General features: G+C 44.3%; 1 non-coding gene across 1 annotated transcript; it reads right to left on the minus strand.

Annotated features, from left to right (window-relative positions):
• Nucleotides 1–1,042: 1,042 nt before the first annotated feature.
• LOC120268313 lies at nucleotides 1,043–1,148 on the minus strand. The gene has a single exon (XR_005538903.1). It is a non-coding gene; the product is annotated as a small nucleolar RNA R71 (small nucleolar RNA).
• Nucleotides 1,149–10,000: the final 8,852 nt, after the last annotated feature.

A 10,000-nucleotide genomic window follows, 5' to 3' on the forward strand; every position in this document is an offset into this window, starting at 1 on the left:
GGCGTAGTTGACCTTAGATTTGGGACTATGTAATTAAGGATTTTCACGACTCACCATTGCACTGATTAGGAAGCATAATAGAGGGTTCTTGCACTTCAAACAATTATCTGAAGCGGAACACTGTCCGGGCACCCCATCTTTATCTGTGCTCTTACCCCCTTCTTTACTTTTGCTCTCTTACTTGTTGCTTTTACTATTGAGAATTGAATCATTATCACACTCATCATCATTAATCTTTTACATAGCTGAGAATCAAATTAAGTATTTTTATTCCCTACTCCGTGGATTCGATACCCAGCTCACCCGGGATTATTACTTCAACAAACCCGTGCACTTTCATGGATATACGCATAGCAGCATCTTGTCAAGTTTTAGCACTCGCTGCCGGGAGCTAGGCGTTTAAAGATACTTTGCACTTTTGTTTTCTTAGCTATTTCACCATATTCTATTTCATATCTTCTTATTCTATCATCGTTCTGATTTCGTTTTCTTTCCTTTTGGTGCACTCTAGGTTATGACCAAGGAATCCCTCAATATTGATTAAAGGGAGATCCCGAGCTTGAACGCACACTTAGAAGAAAATTGAAAGAACCTCGATAAGAAATAGTCTAATTCAAATTTCGACTTGGAAGTAGAAGAATCAAAAACATGGCGAGACGGAATGAGCAACAGCTGAACACTATCCAATTATGCCGACATCTTCAGATAGGGGACACAAAGTGAGTATTGTGCGTTCCCGATGTCACTGTCAAATTTCAAGCTAAAGCCGGCATTCATCCATATGTTGCGGCAGATTTCGCACAATTCAGCAGTTTTAGCGAGTGAGGATCCAAATAGTCGTATAGAGAGCTTTCGAGGGTGTGACATGCTTGCAAGATAAATGGGGTTATGAATGATGCCATCAAATTGAGAGCCTTCCCATTTTCCCTAAAGGGAAGAGCAAAGCAATGGCTACACTCATTACCTAGAGCATCGATTACTACTTTGGAGGAGATGGTAGAAACTTTTCTAGCCGTTACTTTCCTCCCCAGGAAAATCAAGAAAGCTTAGGAATGAGATCTCATCCTTTGTTTAGTTGAATTTTGAGTCTCTATTCGAGACGTGGGAAGGTTCAAGGAGCTCCCGAGAAAGTGCCCGCAAGACGGATTCCTCGAGTGGATGATTGTTCAAACCTTTTTACAATGGTTTGACCCCAAGTACAAGGTAACTCTTGGATCTACGGCGAGGAGGTACCTTAGGTAGCAAGACCCCCGATGAGGCCCGTCAGTTGATTGAAGAAATGGGGTTAAATAGCTACCAATGGAATGTTAGGGAGAAGAAAAAGGTGGCCGGTCTCCATGAAATTGATGTGGTAACTTCATTGGCGGCCCAAGTAGAGAATCTGAGTAAGAAGTTAGATAACTTAACTTCAAATAGAGTGGCGGTCATGACTAATTGCGGTTGTGGTGGAGGACATGCTTCCTCCAATTGCACGATCTCTATTAGAGATGTTTTTTCTGTGGAAAATGTTGATTTTGTAGGTAATGGCATGCGACCTCAAGAAAATCCATATAGCAATACCTACAATTCAGGTTGGAAGAATCATCCTAACTTTTCATGGAGTAATCAAGATCCACAAAAGGCCATGGGACCACCAGGTTTCCAACAACAACAAGCTCCTCAAGTGGAAAAAGCAGGGGTCTCGAGGGTTTGGAAACCGAATGAGTGACCTAGAGAAGCACTTGACTAGATTCATACAATCTGCAAATACAAGGTTTGAATCAGTTGAGTCTACACTTCGCAGCCACACCGCCTCTTTGCATAACCGTGAAAATCATGTGGGGCAAATTGGGAAGTCTCTCTCCGAAAGGCCACATGGAAGTTTACCAAGCAACACAAAAACCAACCCTAGAGAGCATGTGAAGGCGATCACTTTGAGAAGTGGTCGTGAGGTTGAAGGTAGGCTTCCGAGTGAGAAGCCAAAAGAACATGCACCCGAGGTTATAGAGGTTGAAGAGAGGACAAGCAAAGAGAAAAAGGTGGCACCCCCACCTTTCAAGCCAAGAATCCCTTATCCCTCTAGATTGAAAATTGACAAAGAGGATAAATAGTACAAGAAGTTCCTGAGTTTGTTCAAGCAACTCCATATCAATATTCCTTTTGTTGAGGCGTTGGCCCAAATGCCTAAGTATGCGAAGTTCTTGAAAGACTTGTTGACCAACAAGAGGAAGTTGGAGGAGGATGCTTCAGTGGTTTTAGATGCTTCATGCTCGGCAGTGTTGCAAAAGAACATGTCGAACAAGAAGAAAGGCCAGGGAAGCTTCATCATTCGTGTAACATTGGCAACTTAGGTCAGGAAATGGCATTGGAGGATTCAGGGGCAAGTATCAACGTCATGCCATACACCTTCTTCCAAAAGCTAGGCTTGGGAGAGCCTAGGCCTACTCGGATGACTTTACAGTTGGCGGACCAAACGGTGCAACATCTGAGAGGCATCATCGAAGATGTGCTTGTTAAGGTGGACAAGTACATTTTTTCGGTTGACTTTGTAGTGCTAGACGTCGATGAGGATGCAGATGTACCCTTGATACTTGGGAGACCATATTTGCGGACATCCAAAGCAATGATTGACATGGACGGCGTAGAACTCACACTGAGAGTTGGAGATGACAAGCTCACATACCGCCTTACTGAAGCCATGCGGCATTCTCTTGATTTTGATGACACTTTATACTTTCTAGACACTACTGATGAGCTTGTAGATGAATACATGCAGGAGATGTTCAATCCAGATCCATATGAAGGTTTGTTCGACCAAGATGAGGGACATGAAGATGTAATGATGCTTGGGTCGACCAATGAAGTACCATCTACCGCGGGGATCTTAAAGAAGATGCTCCGGAGAATGAAGAGGGCTAGAAGACGCCACCGGAAATGCTCCAAGGCTATTGGAGACGTACATGAGCCAAAAAAGTTGGATGAACCATTGCTAGGTGGTCCGAAGCCTGATAATACACACTCTACCCTCAAGAGACTTTGCACATCATGCTTTCAAGCCATGGGTAAGAGGGCGACTTTCATTCATGAACCCCCGTGAGGTAAGACAAGATACGTCAAGCTAAGTGACATTAAACAAGCGCTTCTTGGGAGGCAACCCAAGTGTTTACTGTTTCTTATCTTTTAATTTAGTTCATTTGCACGAATAAATTGTTAAGTGTTGGTGTCCTAACTTTCAGATGCTTGTGCTGCGATGTTATTGTGGGTTTTTAAAATCATTATGTGTTTTTTGAGGAATTGGCGGAAGTTTGGTCGTTTGGGTTCTATTTCGTGTTTTTTACTAGTAAAATTTGCATAATAGGGCAGGCTCTGAGTGTGTAAACATGTTTAGAGAATTTTTGCAGAGCCTGCAGAATTTTCTAAGGCATCCAGAGAAAACACACGGGCATGTGGAATTTCCACACGCCCGTGGAGTTGCACTGCGAGCTCATCCAGAGAAGGCACAGGGGTGTGCGGCTGTCCCTGTGAGCGACCATGCGACTGTCACACGCCTGTGGGTAATTTTTGCACGGGCGTGTGGATCCCTACAGAGTTGGGTAGATTTTCCCGAGAGCACACAGGGTCATGGACTCGCCCCTGTGGGCGACCTTGTGAACCATGCACGGGCGTGGGTAATTTCCACATGCACGTGTGAAACTCTGCAGAGGAGTTCTCTCCATCCAGAGAAAACACAGGGGCGTGCAGTTGCCCCTCTGAATTGGGCATGTGAATGCTCACGCACGTGTGGAATTTCTGTACGTGCGTGTATAACACTTAGCATTATTCTTGGATGTCCAGAGAAGCAACAGGGGCGTGCGTCTTCCCCTATGGGTCGGATGCACGGGCGTGGGTATTTTCCACACGCCCGTGTGGATGCACAGAACGCCAAGGATCGTGAATCCATTTTTAAAGAGGAATCATTTCTCACTCTTTTCATGACCTCTATTCGGTTGAAAACACTGTCCAATCATTCCCCGACCTCCTAGCACCAATTGGGTGGATTTTTCACGAGTTTTTCCTGGCCGGTTCTCCATTTTCTTATCCCATCTTGATGGTAAGCCCTATTTATCATTTTCTTTGCCAATTCATGGTTTCCATCGATTAATTTGGTTAATAATGCTTCGTTTCATCAATTAGAGCGATGATTCATGTTTAGAACGAAGCTAGAAGCATTTTTACATTGTATTTTTTAGATTTTGGTAGTGCGGCCGTGCGATTTTCACGCCCCGTAGTTTCACACGGGCGTGCGGAAATTCTACACGACCGTGTGGATTTCTGCAGTAATATTTTCTCAACTTGTTTGATCGATCTCGTTTCAAATTTTGCAGATTATGGCACCTCAATCAAAGAAGCAAGCGGATAAGAGGCCACGTGAGTCATCTACTGAGTCTGCGGGTATAAGATTTGCGATTCTAGAGCATCAGGTTCGCTATGAGCGCTTGTCAAAACTTCGTTTCGGGCAGACTCGATTCCTGGACACAACTATACTGCGAGATCTACAGCATGGAGATGAGCTCGCTGATGAGGTAGAGGATCTCGTCTTAGTAGGTGGTTGCCGATAGTTATTGACGATCAGAGAGCCAGCCATCCGAGAGTTTGCATTGGAGGTACTATCATCATTCGAGTTTGATAGATCATACGCGAGCTTCGAGCGGTTTGGATACCATTCGATTCGAGTATTTGGACACCACCATACCTTGAGCATCACTCAGCTTTTAGTACTACTTGGCTTGTATGAGGAGGCATTCACAGATACGGAGGAGTACGCGCAGTTACCGACTGATTATCCTGGAACCTTGACCCCGCAGAGAGCTTACACAGCGTTATGTGGTCAGGGTCAGTACGAGCTGTGGGTGTCCAAGGCCACGTGCCTTTCCCGGCCTGCATACAGATATTTACATGCCATCATGAGTAGGTCGGTGAATGGCCGTGGTGACAGCACTGGTGTTCTGAGTCGTTAGCAACTACTGTACTTGTACTCGATGAGGCAGCGCGTACCGATGCACTTAGGGCACATCATGGTAGAGTACATCAGGCATCAGGGGCATTATGCTAGACTGGGAGTGATCTTCTCAGGCCCCTATATTACAAGATTAGTGTTGGGCATGGGTCTCTTGGATTTGATTCGCGGGGCAGAGAAGATGAGTATACCTGTTTCCCTAAGTCTATATACGATGAGGCTGATGGGCATGATCCGCAGGGTTCGGACCGCGGTTTTTGTGTTAGTGCGACCAACTGAAGAGATAGCTGAGGATGAGGGTGATGAAGCCGGGGCATCTCAACCCGCTCCCGAGTCTTAGCCAGCCACGATGGAGACTGAGGTACCTCCAGTAGCAGAGGAGCCACCCCCCGTGGGTATATTTTCACCATCGCGAGCTTATGATCACTTTGATAGGCTCGAGAGCACTTTGGGGGTGATACGGGCTGAGGTAGCTGAGGCTCGAGTGAAAATTGCAGAGATTAGGTATACGCAGGCCACTCAGTACACAGAGTTCATGGCACATTTTGACATATTACAGCAGATCTTAGAGCGCGACGTCGCCTCATCATTTGTCTTACGGCCGAGGACTCCTCAGGCCCCAGCAGCAGCAGATCCGGCACCCTCATCCCCTACCCCAGCACTGGTTGACCCACCATGTGCTTCACCAGCAGTAGCACCGGTGCCCAAGCGCGACATTGACATTTGATTTTGTTTTTTTACTCTTCCTTTCTTTTACTTTCTTTGCATTTTATTTTAGACTTGTTCACTCAGAAAGGATTCTCCTCCTGAGTCTATGTTCATTTTGCACCATCGAGTTGTATTCACTACTATATTTTTTTATGGACTCGAGTTATTTTGTTTTTGTTTTATTTTTTATTATTGAGCTTCACTGAACCACCTCGTGTATGCGTGATGATGGTCTTGTCTTCTTGGGAACTGAGACTTAGTCATGGGCACGACCAAGGTGCTGAGGCACTTGGCCGTGTGAGCCTTTCAACCCGTCGGAACACTACTCCCATGGAATTAGCTTCATCAAACACAACACTAGGAGTCAAGGGAGTATTGTTTTGATTGCTTCTCCCACATTTGCTTTTGAATGATATACTTTTGGAGTGAGCATGCATGTGTACATTGAGGACAATGTACAACTTAAGTGTGGGGGGGAGTTTCATAGTGCACACATCTTTTCTATTGTTCTTGATTGTTATATGCTCACATAGCAAATGGCGGTTCACCTTAGTTGCAAGGATTGTATTCTTGAGTTTAGGAGAATTTTTAACATTGAATATTTTTCATGCTCTAGTTTTTGCTTGAATTTTCTAGGAATTTTTGCCCGATTTAGACTTAGTGCACTACTCACTTTTTAAACTCTGTTGGAAACTCAAGTTTGGTGTTAAAGGGACTAGTTATAGTTGTTTCTTGTGTTAAAAAAAAAAGAAGAACAAAATAGTTTTATTGTTTATTTGTACTTGTTGGGTGGAAAGAGCTACCACCTATGAAGTATGAAGCTACTCTCATAAGTCGGATTTTAGCTATGCCCTAATGAGAGAAAGAGCTATCTCATAGGATGAGTGAAAGCTACCACTCCGGTAGAAAGAGCTACCACGTCGAATGTGTGAAAGCTGCCTTAGCGCCCGCTTTGGAAAGGGCTACCTTAGAGGATTTGTGAAGCTACTACCATCTTTGAAATTGTTGTCACTTGTGTAGATAAATAAGTCCCTTATACTTAGAGCTTTGAGGAGTATACCTTGGGTTGACTTGAGTGAATCCACACACTTTCATGATTTCGGGTTTGTTGTCCTTTTTTATTCAAGTTTTAACTAGAGTTTCAATTTTTCATATTTAGTGTTGAAATTTCCCTCACTTGTAGAATGCTCTCTTTGTATACTTTGGTGAACCTAAGGCCAAGCACTTCCAATATTTTCTTCATTGATGCACATAACGTTTTAATTTTTGCTTGAGGAAAAGCAAAAGCTTAAGTGTGGGGGAGTTTGATAAGTGCTTGTGCGATATGGATGCGAAGTGTTCATTCCTTATGTTGAGCATTACTTTTCTCAGGTTTTTACACTAATATATATGTTTTTATGTTACTTTTATGCAGATAGGGTTGTGAGGCCATGTATGAAGGATAGAAGCCAATGTGGATTACAATGCACCGATTTTGAAGGAAATCTTGCTAAGGTTCAAACGTGAAGACATAGGTCGATGTGAGATGCTAGAGTGTGTGCCAACCTCCTCGTATTCGAGTTGGCACATCCATTTGGAGGGGCACAAAGGCAGTCATACTCGAGCATTCCAACTTATGAACATAGAACAAGAGCTCCACCAACGTGCCTATTATTAATGATGCAAGTGATCCACGATGTGAACGTGTGCCTGTTTGTGTTACTCCGATGAAAGTATGGATTCGGGAAGCTATTCAGGGCGTTACTCCGATGATACTATAGCAACACGGTAGCAACACTATTCACACGGGTGTGTGGAAATTATCCACGCCCGTGTGGAAATTTCCCACGGGCGCGTGAAGCATCCACGCCCGTGTAGTCTCCCAATTCCAGACCTATTTAAAGCTGAATCAGCCCCGATTTTTGTATTCTTTTCTCCATCTTTTCCCCAACTTGAGAGAGGGCTTCGGCTAGGGTTTCGAGGGGTATTGGCCAAGGTTTTTGGAGAGGTTCTACGGCTCGACATCGTCATTCCTTAGGAAGAAGGTTGGTAGGGGAGCTTCCGTCGAGCCGTATCCTATACTGGGGACGAGGGAATCCTTGGGACGACAGTGAGAGGACTTTTCCACAAGACCATCGACACGACTATCGAGGGGCTTTCTTTATGGATTCATTGCTTTTACATTCTATTTCTTTGATTGTACTTAGCTCCACGGAGAGCTAAACCCCTAGTGGGTACTAAGGTATTGTGAACCCTAGGATGTATTTGTTTCTTTGAACCTCTTTATTATGCTTTCAATAAATTGATGTTTATTGTGAGTTCCAACCTTGAATGCTTGATTGTATGAACATTTCCCCTAGACTGACACTAGGGTTGAGAGTTCTTGTTGGTAACCTTGTGAGTGAGTGACACACCACGAGCGTTAGACAAAGCTAGATTGGAGAGGGTTGAGAGGGTGAGCCGAGAGGTACAGGAGCATCCCTTTTCCCCTGCGGCGTGATAGATTCTACCTCCGTTACTCGAGTTCTTTGCGGCCATAATAGAGTGAATAGTCTATGGGATGACCTTCCGCTGGGGCTTAGTTGCGCGTGCAACAGAGTGAAGCGTTGAGGTGATCTTAGTATCTAAGGCTCAATTGTTGTTAGGGCCCTTCAACCTGGACCAAAGGGTGAGGTCTATATTTAGGAAGAGATTTATCACTTGGAATCCCTAGAGCTCATTGCAACTATATGTGAGTGCGAGGTGTTGAGATTGTTTGATTTCTCCTCCGGGACATGTATAGAGTTAGGCATAGTTGACCTTAGATTTGGGACTATGTAATTAAGGATTTCCACGACTCACCATTGCATTGATTAGGAAGCATAATAGACGGTTCTTGCACTTGAAACAATTATCCTAGGAGGAACATTATTCGGGTACCCCATCTTTATCGATTGCCTTACCCCCTTGATAAGTGCTTGTGCGATATGAATGCGAAGCTTTCATTCCTTATGTTGAGCATTACTTTTCTCAGGTTTTACATTAATATGTGTGTTTTTTTGTTACTTTTATGCTGGTAGGGTTGTGAGGCCGAGTATGAAGGAAATAGACCAATGTGGATCATAATGCACCTATTTTGGAGGAGATCTTTCTAACGTTCAAACGTGAAAACATAGGTCAGGTGTGAGATTCTAGAGTGTGTGCCAACCTCCTCGTATTCGAATGAGCACATTCATTTAGAAGGGCACAAATTCAGTCACACTCGAACATTATTATTTATGCATATAAGAACAAGAGATCCACCAACATGCACATCATTGAAGAGCCAAGTGATTCACGACGTAAACGTGTGCTCGTTTGCGTTATCCCAATGAAAGTATGGAATTCGAGAGTATTTCTGGCATAGTACTATACCAGGGTACTTTAGCAAAATACTGTAGCAAGTACTGTAGCAGCCCCGCCGAGAAATCAGAGAAACAGAGAATCCACACGGGCGTGTGGAAATTATCCACGCTCGTGTGGAAATTCCACAGGGGCGTGTGACATCATACACGGCCGTGCAGTCGCCCGATTTCATCCCTATTTAAAGCCGATTTCAGCCCCGATTTTGGTATTCTTTTCTCCATCTTTTCCCCAACTTGTGAGAGGACTTCGGCTAGGGTTTCGAGGGGTATTGGCCAAGGTTTTGGAGAAGTTCTACGGCTCCGACATCGTGATTCCATTAGGAAGAAGGTTAGTAGGGGAGCTTCGATCGAGGCGTATCCTATACCGGATGAAGGAATCTTTAGACGACGAGTAGAGGACTCTCCACAAGACCATCGACACGACCATCGACGGGGTTTCTTTATGGATTCATTGCTTTTACATTCGATTTCTTTGATTGTATTAAGCTCCATGGAGAGCTAAACCCATAGTGGGTACTTGGATGATTGTGAACCCTAGGATGTATTCGTTTCATTGAACTTCTTTATTATGCTTTCAATAAATTGATGTTTATTGTGGGTTCCAGCCTTGAATGCTTGATTGTATGAACATTTCCCCAAGAGTGACACTAGGGTTGAGAGTTCTTGTTGGTAACCTTGTGAGTGAGTGACACACCACGAGCGTTAGACAAAGCTAGGTTGGAAAGGGTTTAGAGGGTGAGTCGAGAGGTACAGTAGCGTCCCTTTTCCCCTCCGGCGTGATAGATTCTACCTCCGTTCCTTTAGTTCTTTGCGGCCATAATAGAGTGAGTGGTCTAAGGGATGAACCTCCCCTGGGACCTAGTTGCGCGTGCAATGGAGTGAAGCGTTGAGAGGATCTTAGTATCTAGCTCTTAATTGTGGCTAGGGACCTTCCGCCTGGACCAAAGGGTTAGGT

Source organism: Dioscorea cayenensis, chromosome 1, assembly GCF_009730915.1.
Source record: "Dioscorea cayenensis subsp. rotundata cultivar TDr96_F1 chromosome 1, TDr96_F1_v2_PseudoChromosome.rev07_lg8_w22 25.fasta, whole genome shotgun sequence".
Lineage (NCBI taxonomy): Eukaryota > Viridiplantae > Streptophyta > Magnoliopsida > Dioscoreales > Dioscoreaceae > Dioscorea > Dioscorea cayenensis.